Here is a 17,761-nt window from a genome sequence, read left to right as displayed (position 1 = left end):
TGATTCCTCTCTCTACTCCTCCCTCTCCTCTATCGGTAAGGAGGACTTCTCGCGAGAATGCAGGCATTCCTCCTGACCGATATGGTTTCCCACATGACATTGCCAGATTTGTCTCTTACTCACACATATCACCTGTACATGGAGCATTCATTGCATCATTAGACATTGTCTCTATCCCTAAGTGTTGGCAGGTTGCTAAAGAAGATCCGAAGTGGAGAGCAGCCATGCTAGAAGAGCTCAGTGCCCTTTGCAAGAACAAAACGTGGGAACTTGTGTCACTACCACCAAGCAAGAAGGCTGTTGGATGCAAGTGGGTCTTCACAGTAAAGCAGAATCCAGAGGGTCTGATTGAGCGCTACAAGGCTCGGTTGGTAGCGAAGGGGTACAGCCAGACCTATGGCATTGACTATGACGAGACCTTTGCACCAGTGGCGAAGATGAGCACAGTGAGGACACTGATTTCCATGGCAGTGAATGGTGGATGGCAGTTACACCAACTCGATGTGAAAAATGCCTTTCTTCATGGTGATTTGTTGGAGGAGGTATACATGGAGGTTCCACCAGGGTTTGGCACAAACCAGACAATGGGTAAGGTGTGCAGACTAAAGAAGTCACTCTATGGGTTGAAGCAGTCCCCTCGGGCATGGTTTGATAGGTTCAGGAGAGCTATGATAGGCATGGGCTATCAGCAAACCAATGCTGATCACACGGTGTTTACCCGACAACATGATGGTCACATCACTATGCTAGCTGTGTATGTCGATGATATGATCATTACTGGGGATAATGCGGGGGAGATTGCACAGCTGAAGGCAAGATTGGGGAAGGAATTCGAGGTGAAGGATCTGGGACAACTTAGGTACTTTCTTGGGATTGAGGTGGCTCATGAAGCAGGGGGAATCGTTCTATCTCAGAGAAAGTATGTCCTAGACTTGCTCACTGAGACAGGCATGTTGGGGTGCAAGCCTGCAGTATCTCCAATTGATGTAAAGGCCAAGATGAGTGCAGAGGCAGGAGAACAGGTTGATCGTGAGAGGTACCAGAGACTGGTAGGCAGGTTGATCTATCTGGGTCACACTCGTCCCGATATCTCATTTGCAGTGAGCGTGGTGAGCCGTTACATGCATGACCCTAGAAAGGATCATATGGATGCAGTGTACCACATTTTGAGGTACCTGAAGAGTGCACCAGGAAAGGGCCTGTTTTTCAGGAAAAATGGGCACATGAACATTGAGGGTTATTGTGACTCTGACTGGGCTAGTTGCCAAGATGACAGGAGATCCACATCTGGCTACTGTATGTTTGTAGGGGGCAACTTGGTCTCATGGAAGAGCAAGAAGCAGCCAGTTGTCTCGAGATCGACAGCAGAAGCCGAGTACAGGGCCATGGCATTAGGAGTTGCCGAGATGCTGTGGTTGAAGAGGTTACTGGAAGATCTCAAGGTGAAGCACGAAGGGAAGATGAAATTGTGGTGCGATAGCAAGTCAGCAATTAGCATTGCCAACAATCCGGTGCAGCATGACAGAACCAAGCATGTGTAGATTGATAGGTTCTTCATTAAGGAAAAGTTGGAAATTGGACTATTGGAGCTGAGTCACGTAGCTACTAGGGACCAAGTAGCTGACTGCCTCACTAAAGGACTTAGCTCAATGGATCTAGTTAGGTTATGTGACAAGATGGGCTTGATGGATATCTTTTGCCCATCTTGAGGAGGAGTGTTGAGATTTATGTATCTTTATCGCATTATAGAAGTTATAGGGTTATATCGGTAAGAAAGGAATTATAGAAGTGATAGGGTTGCAAATGCAAATTGTAATGCCTATATAAACTGAGGGATCAATAGAATCAATTAATTCTGTTTTGAACAACAAATCTTTAAGTAAATATTTGTGAGGTGCTAATCGTAAAAAAATATTTATTTCTTGTATCTATTTCTTGATACTGAAATTTAATCATTGCACTGTCGATCTCGTAGATGGTTAACCAAATGTATGAGATGTTAGTGACATGCTTTGATTTTTAGCTAGAAGAAAAAGCAATTATGTTTTGCTATTACTGATATGAAGTGGTTTGCACCAGTACAATACCTAGTATTTTTTTTTATACTATTTTCAGTTTGACTTTTTATATTACATTAACTGAATAACAAATTATTTGTTTGATGTGACTGAAACTAGGAAGATGATGCTGAGTGGTACCTAGCACATTTCAGTGAGAATGCCCTTTGCGCCGAACTTTCGAGTGGTTAAAGAGTGTGTGCTGTCCGGGTGAAACTAACACGTTGGGAGTTGAAAAAAAAGAAGGCAAGGTGATGTCTACTTTATACGATTTCAAGTTTTTAATTTAAAGTATTATTTTACCACATGATGGATATATAATTGCTAGTAGGGGTGCTGGTTCACCATTAATGCAGAAAGAGTGATTATTTAGAAGCGTGCCAACATCCTTTGATGTATGCTTCTTCAACTGTGACAAATGAGGTCTCCTTAATCTCTTTTTTTTCTTAAACATTTTGTTATAATTTGTTGTTAATTCCTGTTTTATTTGTGAACCTCTGTTAATTATTTTCAGTTTGGTACTTTGCTGAAAGCTTATGATTTTCTCGGGCGAGAGTAGTTCGTTGGTTGTCTGAACTAGCGCACAAAGTTGAAAGCCGGGGTGTGAGACTAGAGGTGCCACTTAGTGCAAGCCTTCCTCTTCTTTGAACCCATTGTCAGTAGTCTTTTAAAGTACCTGTTAATTAAATATTTGTGAGGTGCTAACCATAAAATAGGATAGATTTCCTGTAGAGATTTGTCCATATTGAAATTTAATTATAGCATTGTGGATCTTGTAAAGGTTAACCAACTGTTGGAGATGTTAGGGACATGATATGATTTTTAGCTTCAAGGACAGCAATTATGTTTTGGTACAGAGAGTTGAATTGTCTATTCCTATTACTTGTATGCAGTGGCCAATACAGTACCTAGCATATTTTTTTTTACAATTTTCATTTTGACTTCTCATATCACATTGACTGGTAGCTCAATAACAACTTATTTGTTTGATGTGACTGACATTAAGAAGATGCATTCGTGGGGTACATCATTCAATTCTGTGACAATGCCCATTGTGCCTAACTATAGAGTGCTTCAAGAGTGTGTATGTCCAGGTGAAGCTAGCATCTTGGGAGTAGAAAACAATGATGGCAAGGTGATGTGTACTTTATACGATCTCAATTTTTTAATTTAAAATATTATTTTACCTATTTACTCATGATTGATATATAATTGCTAATATGGGCGCTGGTTCACCATTAATGCAGAAAGGGTGGTTATTTAGAAGAGGACCAACATCCTTTGGTGATGCTTCTTCAACTGTCACAAATGAGGCCTCCTTAATCTCTATTTTGTTTGTTAAACATTTTGTTATAATTTGTTATTATTGTATTTGTGAACCCCTGTTAATTGTTTTCAGTTTGGAACTTTGCAGAAAGCATATGATTTTCGCGGGCCGGTGTAGTTCACAGGTTGTATGGTAGCGCACAAAGTTCAAAACTGGGGTGTCGGACTAGAGCTGCCACTCACTGTATGTTTTCTTCTTCTTTGAACCCAATGTCAATAGTCTATCGAAAGTACCAGTTAAGCAAATATTTGTGAGGTGCTAGCCATAAAAATGATTGATTTCCAGTCTCCATTTCTCCATATTGAAATTTAATCATTGCATTGTGGATCTCGTAGAGAATTGTAGGAGATGTTAGTGACATGCTTTTATTTTTAGCTTGAAGAAAAGCCATCATGTTTCGGTACAGAGAGTTGACTTGTCCTTTCCTATTACTTATATACAGTGGTTTGCACCAGTACAGTACCTAGCATATTTTTTTTTTTACTATTTTTAGTTTGACTTTCTCGGGCGATAGTAGTTCATTGGTGCCCAACTATGGAGTGCTTCAAGAGTGTGTGCTATCTGGGTGAAGCTAGCACCTTGGGAGTTGAAAACAAAAAAGGCAAAGTGATGTGTACTTTATATGATTTCAATTTTTTAATTTCAAATATTAACTTACTATAACAAAATATTTGCTAATAGGGGCGCTGGTTCACCATTAATGCAAAAAGAGTGATTATTTAGAAGCTGGCCAACATCCTTTGGTGTGATGCTTCTTCAACAAATCAGGACTCCTTAATCTCCCTTTTTTTGTTAAACATTTTGTTATAATTTGTTATTAATTCTTGTTCTATTTGTGAACCTCGTTAATTGTTTTCAGTTTGGTAGTTTGTAGAATGCATATGATTTTCTTGGGCAAGAGTTGTTCATTGGTTGTTTGAACTAGCGCACAAAGTTCAAAGCCGGGGTGTCGGACTAGAGCTGCCACTTACTGTATGTTTTCTTCTGCTCTGAACCCGTTGTCAATAGTGCTTAGTAAGTACCAGTTAAGTAAATATTTGTGAGGTGCTAACCGTAAAAAGGATTGATTTCTAGTGTATATTTCTCCATAATGAAATTTAATCATAGCATCGTGGATCTCATAGGGGGTTAACCAACTGATGGAGATGTTAGTGACATGCTTTGATTTTTAGCTTGAATAAAAGCAATTATGTTTCGGTACAGGGAGATGACTTGTCAGCTGCTATTACTTATATGAAGTGGTTTGCATATATATATATATATAGAGAGAGAGAGAGATGGGCTATGGTGCATTGCAATGCATGAAGGGGTTTGTGCATTGGACCATAAATCTAAAATTCAAAATCCAAATGGCCGATCCAAACCGTCCATCTTGTTCTCCATATTAATATGTGCTTGGAGACCAAATTTTACATTTTTCTGAATTTTTTTACTATTTATTAAGTATTTTACAAAATTGTTGATCCAACGGTGGCTGCTGATTTTACTGTTTTGTTAAGCCACCGTTGGATCAACAATTTTGTAAAATACTTAATAAATAGTAAAAAAATTCAGAAAAATGTAAAATTTGGTCTCCAAGCACATATTAATATGGAGAACAAGATGAACGGTTTGGATCGGTCATTTGGATTTTGAATTTTAGATTTATGGTCCAATGCACAAACCCCTCCATGCATTGCAATGCACCATAGCCCATCTCTCTCTATATATATATATATATATATATATATATATATTTTACTAATTTTCAGTTTGACATTTTCTGTCACATTAACTGGTAGCTAAATAAGAGCTTATTTGATTGGTGTGACTGAAACTAGGAAGGCGCTGCTAAGGGCTACATCATTGATTTTTAGCTTGAAGAAAAATAATTATGTTTCGGTACAAAGCTGACTTGTCAGTTGCTATTACTTATATCATGCTGCTGCTCAAGAGTATCATGCTGCTGCTCAAGAGTATCATAGATTATTATCTGAGAGCATATATGCAAGATAAGTTAGTTTCTTCTTTATATTTTCTTTCCCTTCTAGTTGGAAAACCGTGAAATTGAAACCATTCCTACTTCCTAGTTCATTCTTGTGCATATATTTTTGTGTTTGGAGATTTTTGCTCGAACTGAGTAGTCTCAAGAGACCATGAACACTTAACGAGATGTGATTCCGACAAATTACTCAACATAAATGTTTATTTTGACAAATTGCAGCTTGCTGGGAATAATTACTACCTAAACTTTCGTATAACATTGTATTATTTATTAGTTCTAATTTTAATGATTTTACCAATTTTACAGTTTCAACTAAAAGAGATGCGACAATAGCAGGCTAGGAAGCTTGAAGATTTTGAAGGCTAGCTGTCATGTTGATATTTCCACTCAACACGAAAAATGAACACTGATAAATTATGTCCTTTTTTTTTCCAATTTCCATTTTGTACTAGCCTTAACTGTCTGGGATTATACCTATAGATAATCATCATACGGGTGGGTGGGCATACACATAAAAATATAGTGCAAATAAGATGAGGACCGATAGATTCTGTTATGGCCTAGAGAAGAGAGTACACTAATTTAGACCGAATTTTGGTTTCCACATGTTGTTACAGTAAAAAGTGAGCCCTAACCCTAATAAAAACTCTGATTTGGGTTTTATTTATAACTTCTTTCCAACTGAAATTACTGCAGGCTGATCTAGAATTAGTAAATCATTGCCGCTCAAATATATATTTTTTTTTAAATATTATTTTCTGTACTATTTTATGGCTGCTTAACTATATTGGTACTAGGAGTGTGCAGATAGATAGATGCACCAGCTGTCTCACGTGGACCAGTATATTAGTTTTTCCTCTGCTTTATGCTCTGTTCGGTTGATGATCAGCAATTTGATGCCACTAGAGTTGGTTTTGACTCGAACGAACATAGTCTGCAAGGTTAGTTCTTTCTTTCTTTCTTTCTTTCTTTCTTTCTAGTAAAGGTCATAATTTAGGCAATTGAAGCAGAACTGGTTGCTGTGCATCCATACTGGACTGTGTAACTTGTATGAAATTGTATTGTAATTGTGAATTACCAAAATAACCACAGTATTAACATTGGAAAATGGTGCAACACTGGATGTGAAGCAGACAATTGGGGTGGTTCATACCGATATGATGGATATACTGTGTCAAACTTTTATCGGTTTAATTTGCAACTTATCTTAAAAAATGACATATGTGATTCGCAGTTTTACTTATCATTGCATTTATTATTGGAAATTTTGAGGAAGTAGGAGACACCACATGGAAAATACAACGCTTCCTTCCCTGTTATGTGAATCTGGGATGGATGGGTGCCAAGTGGATGAATTGTCAGAAGAGGTTCCACAGCTGAGGGTCAAGCTAAGTAATATATATATATATATATATATATATTTATATGAATCTTGTTTTATTCATTGAACTTATTTATGTAGCCTATATTTTATGGTACATCCTGACTTGGCCCAACCTGAACCCAGCCGTTTGTTTACCTTCGTTACCTTAATTAAATATGTCGTACCTTGTATCAGTTGCATAGGATAGAATTATCACTTTGTACAAGCTAGCATGTCTAGTATTTTCCACCGACTCTGACTGGCCTGTTTTTGTTGATAAACCCTAAATTTTGTGATATCGATAATGATGCCATGCACACTTCTGTGTTCTGATTATTTTTAATTAATTTCTCTTGAAGCTAAAAGAATGAATTCAACATCTTTTCGTTGATGCCAAATGACAAGAGCAACTCTGATGACATACGAGCATGACATCAAATGTCAGAGGGCATCCTTCGATCTTCTAGGGTTCCATTAACATTGGAACAAGTTAAGTTTCCTTTTCTTCTAACCCTATATATCTGTTGTGATTTTTTATGCTAGCAGAATAGGATTTCTTTTGCTGAAAATTAGTCTCATTTTAGCAACTCTCATGTGACCTTTCCTTGCGGTACCTAAACTATATTTAACTAACTATATTGTACAGTACCTAAAGAAGATGAAAGGAACCGTCCCATATAAAGAAAGTACCCCCTAAAGCAATTGACATGAATGTTGGGGCGAAGCTAGCACCTTGGGAGTTGAAAACAACGAAGGCAATGTGATGTGTACTTTATACGATTTCAATTTTTTAATTATTATTGTATTTGTGAACCCCAGTTAATTGTTTTCAATTTCGAACTTTGTAGAAAGCATATGATTTTCGCGGGTCGGTGTAGTTCATGGGTTGTATGATAGTGCACACAGTACAAAACCGGGGTGTCAGACTAGAGCTGGCACTCACTGTATGTTTTCTTCTTCTCCGAACCCATTGTCAATAGTCTTTAGAAAGTACCAGTTAAGTAAATATTTGTGAGGTGCTAACCGTAAAAAGGATTGATTTCCAGTCTCCATTTCTCCATATTGAAATTTAGTCATTGCATTGTGGATCTCGTAGAGGGTTAACCAACTGTTGGAGATGTTAGTGACATGCTTTTATTTTGAGCTTGACAAAAATCCATTATGTTTCAGTACAGAGAGTTGACTTGTCATTTCATATTACTTATATGCAGTGGTTTGCACTAGTACAGTGCCTAGTATTTTTTTATACTATTTAGTTTGACATTTCATATTAAATTAACTGGTAGGTGAATAACAAATTATTTATTTGATGTGACTGAAACTAGGAAGATGCTGTTGAGTGATACCTCATTCGTTTCTGTGACATTGCCCTTTGAGCTGAACTCTGCAGTACTTCAAGAGTGTGTGCTGTCCTGGTGAAGCTAGCACCTTAGGAGTTGAAAACAAAGAAGGCAAGGTGATGTGTACTTTATACGATTTAAATTTTTTAATTTCAAATATTATCTTACTTATTTACTGATGGTTGATATATATTTGCTAATAGGGGCGCTGGTTCACCATCAATGCAAAAAGAGTGATTATTTAGAAGCGGGCCAACATCCTTTGGTGTGATGCTTCTTCAACTTTCACCAATCAGGACTCCTGAATCTCCCTTTTTTCTTAAACATTTTGTTATAATTTGTTATTAATTCTTGTTTTATCTGTGAACCTCTGTTAATTGTTTTCAGTTTGGTACTTTGCAGAAAGCATATGATTTTCTTGGGCGAGAGTAGTTCATTGATTGTTTGAACCGGCGCACAAAGTTCAAAGCTGGGGTGTCAGAGTAGAGCTGCCACTTACTATATGTTTTCTTCTTCTCTGAACCCATTGTCAATAGTGTTTAGAAAATGCCAGTTAAGTAAATATTTGTGAGGTGCTAACCGTAAAAAAGGATTTATTTCTAGTCTCTATTTCTCGATACTGAAATTTAATCATTGCATTGTCGATCTTGTAGATGGTTAACTGAATGTATGAGATGTTAGTGACATGATTTGAGTTAGCTTGCAGAAAAGCAATCATGTTTCGGCATAAAGAGCGGATTGTCAGTTCCTATAACTTATATGTAGTGTTTTGCACCAGTATAGTACCTAGCATATTTTTTTTTTTTACTATTTTCAGTTTGACTTCTTATATTACATAAACTGGTAGCTGAATAACAATTAATTTGTTTGTTGTGACTGAAACTAAGAAGGTGCATCTGAAGCTAGCACCTTGGGAGTTGAAAACAATGAAGGCAAGGTGATGTGTACTTTATACGATTTTAATTTTTTAATTTAAAATATTATTTTACCTATTTACTCATGATTGATATATAATTTCTAATAGGGGCATTGGTTCACCATTAATGCAGAAAAGGGTGGTTATTTAGAAGAGGACCAACATCCTTTGGTGATGCTTCTTCAACTGTCACAAATGAGGCCTCCTTTATCTATCTGTTTGTCTTAAACAATTTGTTATAATTTGTTATTAATTATTGTTCTATTTGTTATCCAATGTTAATTGTTTTCAGTTTGGAACTTTGCAGAAAGCATATGATTTTCACGGGCCGGTGCAGTTCATGAGTTGTACAAACTAGTGCACAAATATCATAACCGGGGAGTCGGACTAGAACTGCCACTTACTGTATGTTTCCTTCTCTGAATCAAGTGTCAAGAATCTTTAGAAAGTATTAGTTAAGTAAATATTTGTGAGGTGCTAACCGTAAAATGAATTGATTTTCGGTATCTATTTGTCCGTAATGAAATTTAATCATAGCATTGTAGATGTCGTAGAGGGTTAACCAACTGTAGGAGATGTTTGTGACGTGCTTTGATTTTTAGCTTGAAGAAAAGCAATTATGTTTAGGTATATAGCGCTGACTTGTCAGTTGCTTTTACTAATATGGAGTGGTTTGCACCTGTACAGTACCTAGTATTTTTTTTTTATAATATTTTCAGTTTGACTTTTCATATTACATTAACTGGTAGGTGAATAACAAATTATTTGTTTGATGTGACTGAAACTAGGAAGTTGCTGCCAAGTGGTGCCTCATGAATTTCTGTGACAATGCTTTTTGAGCCAAACTCCGGAGTGCATCAAGAGTGTGTGCTGTCTGGGTGAAGCTAGCACCTTGGGAGTTGAAAGCAAAGAAGGCAAGGTGATGTGTACTTTGTACGATTTCAAAGCTGGGTGTCGGAATAGAGCTGCCACTTACTGTATGTTTTCTTCTTCTCTGAGCCCATTGTCAATAGTGTTTAGAAAATACTAGTTAAGTAAATATTTGTGAGGTGCTAACTGTAAAAAAAAATTATTTCTAGTCTCTATTTCTTGATACTGAAATTTAATCATTGCATTGTCGATCTCTTAGATGGTTAACCAACTGTAGGAGATGTTAGTGACATACTTTGATTTAACTTGGTGAAAAGCAATCATGTTTTGGTATAGAGAGTGGATTGTCAGTTCCTATAACTTATATGCAGTGGTTTGCACCAGTACAGTACTTAGCATATTTTTCTTTTTTTACTATTTTCAGTTTAACTTCTCATATTGCATAAACTGGTAGCTGAATAACAACTAATTTGTTTGATGTGACTGAATCTAAGAGGGTACATCCGTGGGGAACATCATTTATTTCAGTGACAATGCCGGTTGAGTCCCAACTATAGAGCGCTTCAAGTGTGTGTGCTGTCTGGGTGAAGCTAGCACCTTGGGAGTTGAAAACAATGAAGGCAAGGTGATGTGTACTTTATACGATTTCAATTTTTTAATTTCAAATATTAGCTTACCTATTTACTCATGATTGATATATAATTGCTAATGGGGGCGCTTGTTCACCATTATTGCAGAAATGGTGGTTATTTAGAAGAGCACCAACATCCTTTGGTGATGCTTCTTTAACTATCACAAATGAGGTCTCCTTAAACAATTTGTTATAATTTGTTATTAATTATTATTGTATTTGTGAACCCCAGTTAATTGTTTTCAGTTTCGAACTTTGTAGAAAACATATGATTTTCGCGGGTTGGTGTAGTTCATGGCTAGCAAATATGTTTGATGTGACATGCTTTGATTTTTAGCTTTAAGAAAAGCAATTATGTTTAGGTATAGAGAGCTGACTTTTTTTTTAATTATTATGTTTAGCATATAATTATTATTGTACTTTGTACTAATATGAAGTGGTTTGTACCAGTACAGTACCTAGTTTTTTTTTAATACTATTTTCACTTTGACTTTTCATATTACATTAACTGGTAGGTGAATAACAAATTATTTGTTTGATTTGACTGAAACTAGGAAGATGCTGTCGAGGGGTACCTCATTCATTTATGGGACAATGCCCTTTGAGCCGAACTCTAGAGGGCTTCAAGAGTGTGTGCTGTCCGGGTGAAACTAGCACTATGGGAGTTGAAAACACAGAAGGCAAGGTGATGTATACTTTATACGATTTCAATTTTTTAATTTAAAGTATTATTTTACCACATGATTGATATATAATTGCTAATAGGGGCACGGGTTCACCATCAATGCAGAAAGAGTAATTATTTAGAAGCATGCCAACCACCTTTGGTGTGATGCCTACTCAACTGTTACAAATGAGGCCTCCTTAATCTCTCTTTTGTTTGTTAAATATTTTTGTTATAATTTGTTATTAATCATGTTGTATCTGTTAACCCCTTTTAATTGTTTTCAGTTTGGTACTTTGCAAAAATCATATTATCTTCTCGGGCGAGAGTAGTTCATTAGTTCTCTGAACTAGTGCACAAAGTTCAAAACTGGGGTGTCGGACTAGAGCTGCCACTCACTGTATGTTTTCTTCTTCTATAAACCCATTGCCAATAGTCTTTTGAAAGTACCAGTTAAGTAAATATTTGTGAAGGGCTAACCGTAAAAAGGATTGATTTCCTGTGTCTATTTCTCCATATTGAAATTTAATCACTGCATTGTGGATCTCGTAGAGGGTTAACAAACTGTAGGAGATGTTAGTGACATGCTTTTATTTTTAGCTTGAAGAAAAGCCATTATGTTTCGATACAAAGAGTTGACTTCTCATTTCCTATTACTTATATGCAGTGGTTTGCACCAGTACAATACCTAGAAAATTTCTTTTTACTATTTTCAGTTTGACTTCTCATATCACATTAACTGGTACATGTAGGAGACGTTAGTGACATGCTTTTATTTTTAGCTTGAAGAAAAGCCATTATGTTTCGGTATAGAGAGTTGACTTGTCATTTCCCATTACGTATATGCAGTGGTATGCACCAGTACAGCACCTAGCATATTTTTTATTTACTATTTTCAGTTTGACTTCTCATATCACATTAACGGGTAGCTGAATAACACCATATTTGTTTGATGCGACTGAAACTAAGAAAATGCATCCGTGGGGTACATCATCCATTTCTTTGACAATGCCCATTGAGCCCAACTATGGAGTGCTTCAAGAGTGGGTGTTGTCCGCGTGAAGCTAGCACCTTTGGAGTTGAAAACAAATAAAGCAAGGTGATATGTACTTTATACGATTTAAATTTTTTAATTCAAAATATTATTTTACCTATTTACTCATGATTGATATATAATTGCTAATAGGAGCGTTGGTTCTCCATTAATGCAGAAAGGATGGTTATTTAGAAGGGGACCAACTTCCTTTGGTGATGCTTCTTCACCAGTCACAAATGAGGCCTCCTTAATCTATCTGTTTGATTTAAACAATTTGTTATAATTTGTTATTAATTATTATTGTATTTGTGAACCCCTGTTAATTGTTTTCAGTTTGGAACTTTGCAGAAAGCATATGATTTTCACGGGCCGGTGTAGTTCACGGGTTGTATGGTAGCGCACAAAGTTCAAAACTGGGGTGTCGGACTAGAGCTGCCACTCACTGTATGTTTTCTTCTTCTTTGAACCCAATGTCAATAGTCTATCGAAAGTACCAGTTAAGCAAATATTTGTGAGGTGCTAGCCATAAAAATGATTGATTTCCAGTCTCCATTTCTCCATATTTCAAATCATTGCATTGTGGATCTCGTAGAGGGTTAACCAATTGTAGGAGATGTTAGTGGCATGCTTTTATATTTAACTTGAAGAAAGGCCATTATGTTTCTGTACAGAGAGTTAACTTGTCATTTCCTATTACTTATATGTAGTGGTTTGCACTAGTATATATATATTTTTTCTATTTTCAGTTTGACTTTCTCGGGCGAGAGTAATTCATTAGTGCCCAACTATGGAGTGCTTCAAGAGTGTATAGTATCCGGATCAAGCTAGCACCTTGGGAGTTGAAAACAAAGAAGACAAGGTGATGTGTACTTTATACGATTTTAATTTTTTAATTTCAAATATTATCTTACGTATTTACTGATGGTGGATATATATTTGCTAATAGGGGCACTGGTTCACCATCAATGCAAAAAGAGTGATCATTTAAAAGCGGGCCAACATCCTTTGGTGTGATGCTTCTTTAACTTTCACAAATCAGGACTCAATCTCCCTTTTTTCTTAAACATTTTGTCATAATTTCTTATTAATTCTTGTTCTATCTATGAACCTCAGTTAATTGTTTTCAGTTTGGTACTTTGCAGAAAGCATATAATTTTCTCGGGCGAGAGTAGTTCATTGGTTGTTTGAACAAGCGCACAAAGTTCAATGCCGGGGTGTCGGACTAGAGCTGCCACTTATTGTATGTTTTCTTCTTCTCTGAACCTATTGTCAATAGTGTTTAGAAAATACCAGTTAAGTAAATATTTGTGAGGTGCTAACCGTAAAAAAAAGATTTATTTCTAGTCTCTATTTCTCGATATTGAAATTTAATCATTGCAATGTCGATCTCGTAGATGGTTAACCGAATGTATGAGATGTTATTGACATGCTTTGATTTAGCTTGTAGAAAAGCAATCATGTTTCGGTATAGGGAGCAGATTGTTAGTTCCTATAACTTATAGGTAGTGGTTTGTACCAGTACAGTACCTAGCATATATATATATATATATATATATATATATATTTTTAGTATTTTCAGTTTGACTTCTCGTATAACATAAACTGGTAGCGGAATAACAACTAATTTGTTTGATGTGACTGAAACTAAGAAGGTGCATCTGTGGGGAACATCATTCATGTCAGTGACAAGGCCCATTGAGCCCAACTATAGAGCGCTTCAAGTGTGTGTGCTGTCCCGGGGAAGCTAGCACCTTGCAAGTTGAAAACAATGAAGGCAAGGTGATGTGTACTTTATACGATTTCAATTTTTTAACTTAAAATATTATTTTTACCTATTTACACATGATTGATATATAATTGCTAAATGGGGGCGCTGGTTCACGATTAATGCATAAAGGGTGGTTATTTAGAAGATGACCAACATCCTTTGGTGATGCTTCTTTCAACTGTCACAAATGAGGCCTCCTTAATCTATTTGTATGTCTAAAACAATTTGTTATAATTTGTTATTAATTATTGTTTTATTTGTGATCCCCTGTTAATTGTTTTCAGTTTGGAACTTTGCAGAAAGCATATGATTTTCGCGGGCCGGTGTAGTTCATGAGTTGTATAAACTAGCGCACAAATTTCAAAACCGGGGTGTCGGACTAGAGCTGCCACTTACTGTATGTTTTCTTCTTCTCTGAATCCACTGTCAATAGTCTTTGGAAAGTATCAGTTAAATAAATATTTGTGAGGTGCTAACCGTAAAATGAATTGATTTCCAGTATCTATTTCTCCGTAATGAAATTTAATCATAGCATTGCAGATGTCGTAAAGGGTTAACCAACTGTAGGAGATGTTCGTGACATGCTTTTATTCTTAATTTGAAGAAAAGCAATTATGTTTTGGTATAGAGAGCTGACTTGTTAGTTGCTATTACTAATATGAAGTGGCACCAGTACAGTACCTAGTATTTTTTTTATACTATTTTCAGTTTCACTTTTCATATTATATTAACTGGTAGGTGAATCACAAATTATTTGTTTGATGTGACTGAAACTAGGAAGATGCTGCCGAGTGGTACCTCATTCATTTATGTGACAATGCCCTTTGAGCTGAACTCTGGAGTGCTTCAAAAGTGTGTGCTGTCCGGGTGAAGCTAGCACCTTGGGAGTTGAAAACAAAGAAGGCTAGGTGATGTGTACTATATACGATTTCAATTTTTTAATTTCAAATATTATCTTACCTATTTACTCATGGTTGATAGATATTTGGTAACAGGGGCGCTGGTCACCATCAATGTAAAAATGGTGATTATTTAGAAGCGGGCCAATATCCTTTGGTGTGATGCTTCTTCAACTTTCACAAATCAGGACTCCTTAATCTACATTTTTTTCTTAGACATTTCGTTATAATTTGTTATTAATTCTTGTTCTATTTGTGAACCTCTGTTAATTGTTTTCAGTTTGGTACTTTGCAGAAAGCATATGATTTTCTCGGGCGAGAGTAGTTCATTGGTTGTTTGAACTAGTGCACAAATTTCAAAGCCAAGGTGTCGGACTAGAGCTGCCACTTACTGTATGTTTTCTTATTCTCTGAACCCATTGTCAATAGTGTTTAGAAAATACCAGTTAAGTAAATATTTGTGAGGTGCTAATCGTAAAAAAAGATTTATTTCTAGTCTCTATTTCTCGATACTAAAATTTAATCATTGCATTGTCGATCTCATAGATGGTTAGCCGAATGTATGAGATGTTAGTGATATGCTTTGATTTAGCTTGCAGAAAAACAATCATGTTTCGGTATAGAGAGCAGATTGTCAGTTCCTACAACTTATATGAAGTGGTTTGCACCAGTACAGTACCTAGCATATATATTTTTTTTTACTATTTTCAGTTTGACTTCTCATATTACATAAACTGGTAGCTGAATAACAACTAATTTGTTTGATGTGACTGAAACTAAGACGGTGCATCCGTTGGGAGCCCAACTATAGAGCGCTTCAAGTGTGTGTGCTGTCCGGCTGAAGCTAGAACCTTGGGAGTTGAAAACAATGAAGGCAAGGTAATGTGTACTTTATATGATTTCAATTTTTTAATTTAAAATATTATTTTACCTATTTACTAATAGGGGCGCTGGTTCACCATTAATGCAGAAAGGGTGGTTATTTAGAAGAGGACCAACATCCTTTGGGTGATGCTTCTTCAACTGTCACAAATGAGGCCTCCCAACGGAGCATCCGTTGGGAGCCCAACTATAGAGCGCTTCAAGTGTGTGTGCTGTCCGGCTGAAGCTAGAACCTTGGGAGTTGAAAACAATGAAGGCAAGGTAATGTGTACTTTATATGAATTCAATTTTTTAATTTAAAATATTAGTTTACCTATTTACTAATAGGGGCGCTGGTTCACCATTAATGCAGAAAGGGTGGTTATTTAGAAGAGGACCATCATCCTTTGGTGATGCTTCTTCAACTGTCACAAATGAGGCCTCCTTAATCTATTTGTATGTCTTAAATAATTTGTTATAATTTGTTATTAATTATTGTTCTATTTGTGATCCACTGTTAATTGTTTTCAGTTTGGAACTTTGCATAATGCATATGAGTTGCATAAAGGCCGGTGTAGTTCATGAGTTGTATAAACTAGCGCACAAATTTCAAAACCGGTGTGTCAGACTGGAGCTGTCACTTACTGTATGTTTTCTTCTTCTCTAAATCCACTGTCAATAGTCTTTGCAAAGTATCAGTTAAGTAAATATTTGTGAGGTGTTAACCGTAAGATGAATTGATTTCCAGTATCTATTTCTCGATAATGAAATTTATCCATAGCATTGTAGATGTCGTAGAGGGTTAACCAACTGTAGTTGATGTTTGTGACGTGCTTTGATTTTTAGCTTGAACAAAAACAATTATGTTTAGGTATAGAGAGCTAACTTGTCAGTTGCTATTACTAATATGAAGTGGTTTGCACCAGTATAATACCTAGTATTTTTTTATACTATTTTCAGTTTGACTTTTTATATTACATTAACTGAATAACAAATTATTTGTTTGATGTGACTGAAACTAGGAAGATGCTGCCGAGTGGTACCTCACACATTTCAGTGAGAATGCCCATTGCGCCGTACTCTGGAGTGCTTCAAGAGTGTGTGCTGTCTGGGTGAAACTAGCACCTTGGGAGTTGAAAACAAAGAAGGCAAGGTGATGTCTACTTTATACGATTTCATGTTTTTAATTTAAAGTATTATTTTACCACATGATTGATATATAATTGCTAATATGGGTGCTGGTTCACCATTAATGCAGAAAGAGTGATTATTTAGAAGTGTGCCAACATCCTTTGATGTATGCTTATGGAACTGTCACAAATCAGGATTCCTTAATCTCTCTCTTTTTCTTAAACATTTTGTTATAATTTGTTGTTAATTCCTGTTTTATTTGTGAAGCTCTGTTAATTATTTTCAGTTTGGTACTTTGCTGAAAGCTTATGATTTTCTCGGGCGAGAGTAGTTCGTTGGTTGTCTGAACTAGCGCACAAAGTTGAAAGCCGGGGTGTCAGACTAGAGCTGCCACTTAGTGCAAGTCTTCCTCTTCTTTGAACCCATTGTCAGTAGTCTTTAGAAGTACCTATTAATTAAATATTTGTAAGGTGCTAACAGTAAAAAAGATAGATTTTCTTTCTCCATTTGTCCATATTGAAATTTAATCATAGCATTGTGGATCTTGTAAAGGTTAACCAAATGTTGGAGATGTTAGGGACATGCTATGATTTTTATCTTCAAGAACAACAATTATGTTTCGGTACAGAGAGTTGAATTGTCTATTCCTATTACTTATATGCATTGGTTTGCACCAGTACAGTACCTAGCATATTTTTTTTTTTTACTATTTTTAGTTTGACTTTCTCTGGCGAGAGTAGTTCATTGGTGCTCAACTATGGAGTGCTTCAAGAGTGTGTGCTATCCAGGTGAAGCTAGCACCTTGGGAGTTGAAAACAAAGAAGGCAAGGTGATGTGTACTTTATACGATTTCAATTTTTTAATTTTAAATATTATCTTACCTATTTACTGATGGTATATATATATTTGCTAAT

At 36.1% G+C, this 17,761-nt stretch overlaps 1 long non-coding RNA gene across 1 annotated transcript; it reads left to right on the top strand.

Annotated features, from left to right (window-relative positions):
• The first annotated feature begins 15,229 nt into the window (after positions 1-15,229).
• Positions 15,230-15,885, top strand: LOC144548501 (uncharacterized). The gene is made up of 4 exons (XR_013509376.1): positions 15,230-15,248; positions 15,455-15,515; positions 15,637-15,734; positions 15,826-15,885. It is a non-coding gene; the product is annotated as an uncharacterized LOC144548501 (long non-coding RNA).
• Positions 15,886-17,761: the final 1,876 nt, after the last annotated feature.

The sequence above is a fragment of the Carex rostrata genome, chromosome 2, assembly GCF_964058835.1.
Source record: "Carex rostrata chromosome 2, lpCarRost1.2, whole genome shotgun sequence".
Classification (NCBI taxonomy): domain Eukaryota; kingdom Viridiplantae; phylum Streptophyta; class Magnoliopsida; order Poales; family Cyperaceae; genus Carex; species Carex rostrata.
Note: the sequence above shows the minus strand (reverse complement) of the source record. Positions and strands in the feature narration are given on the sequence as shown.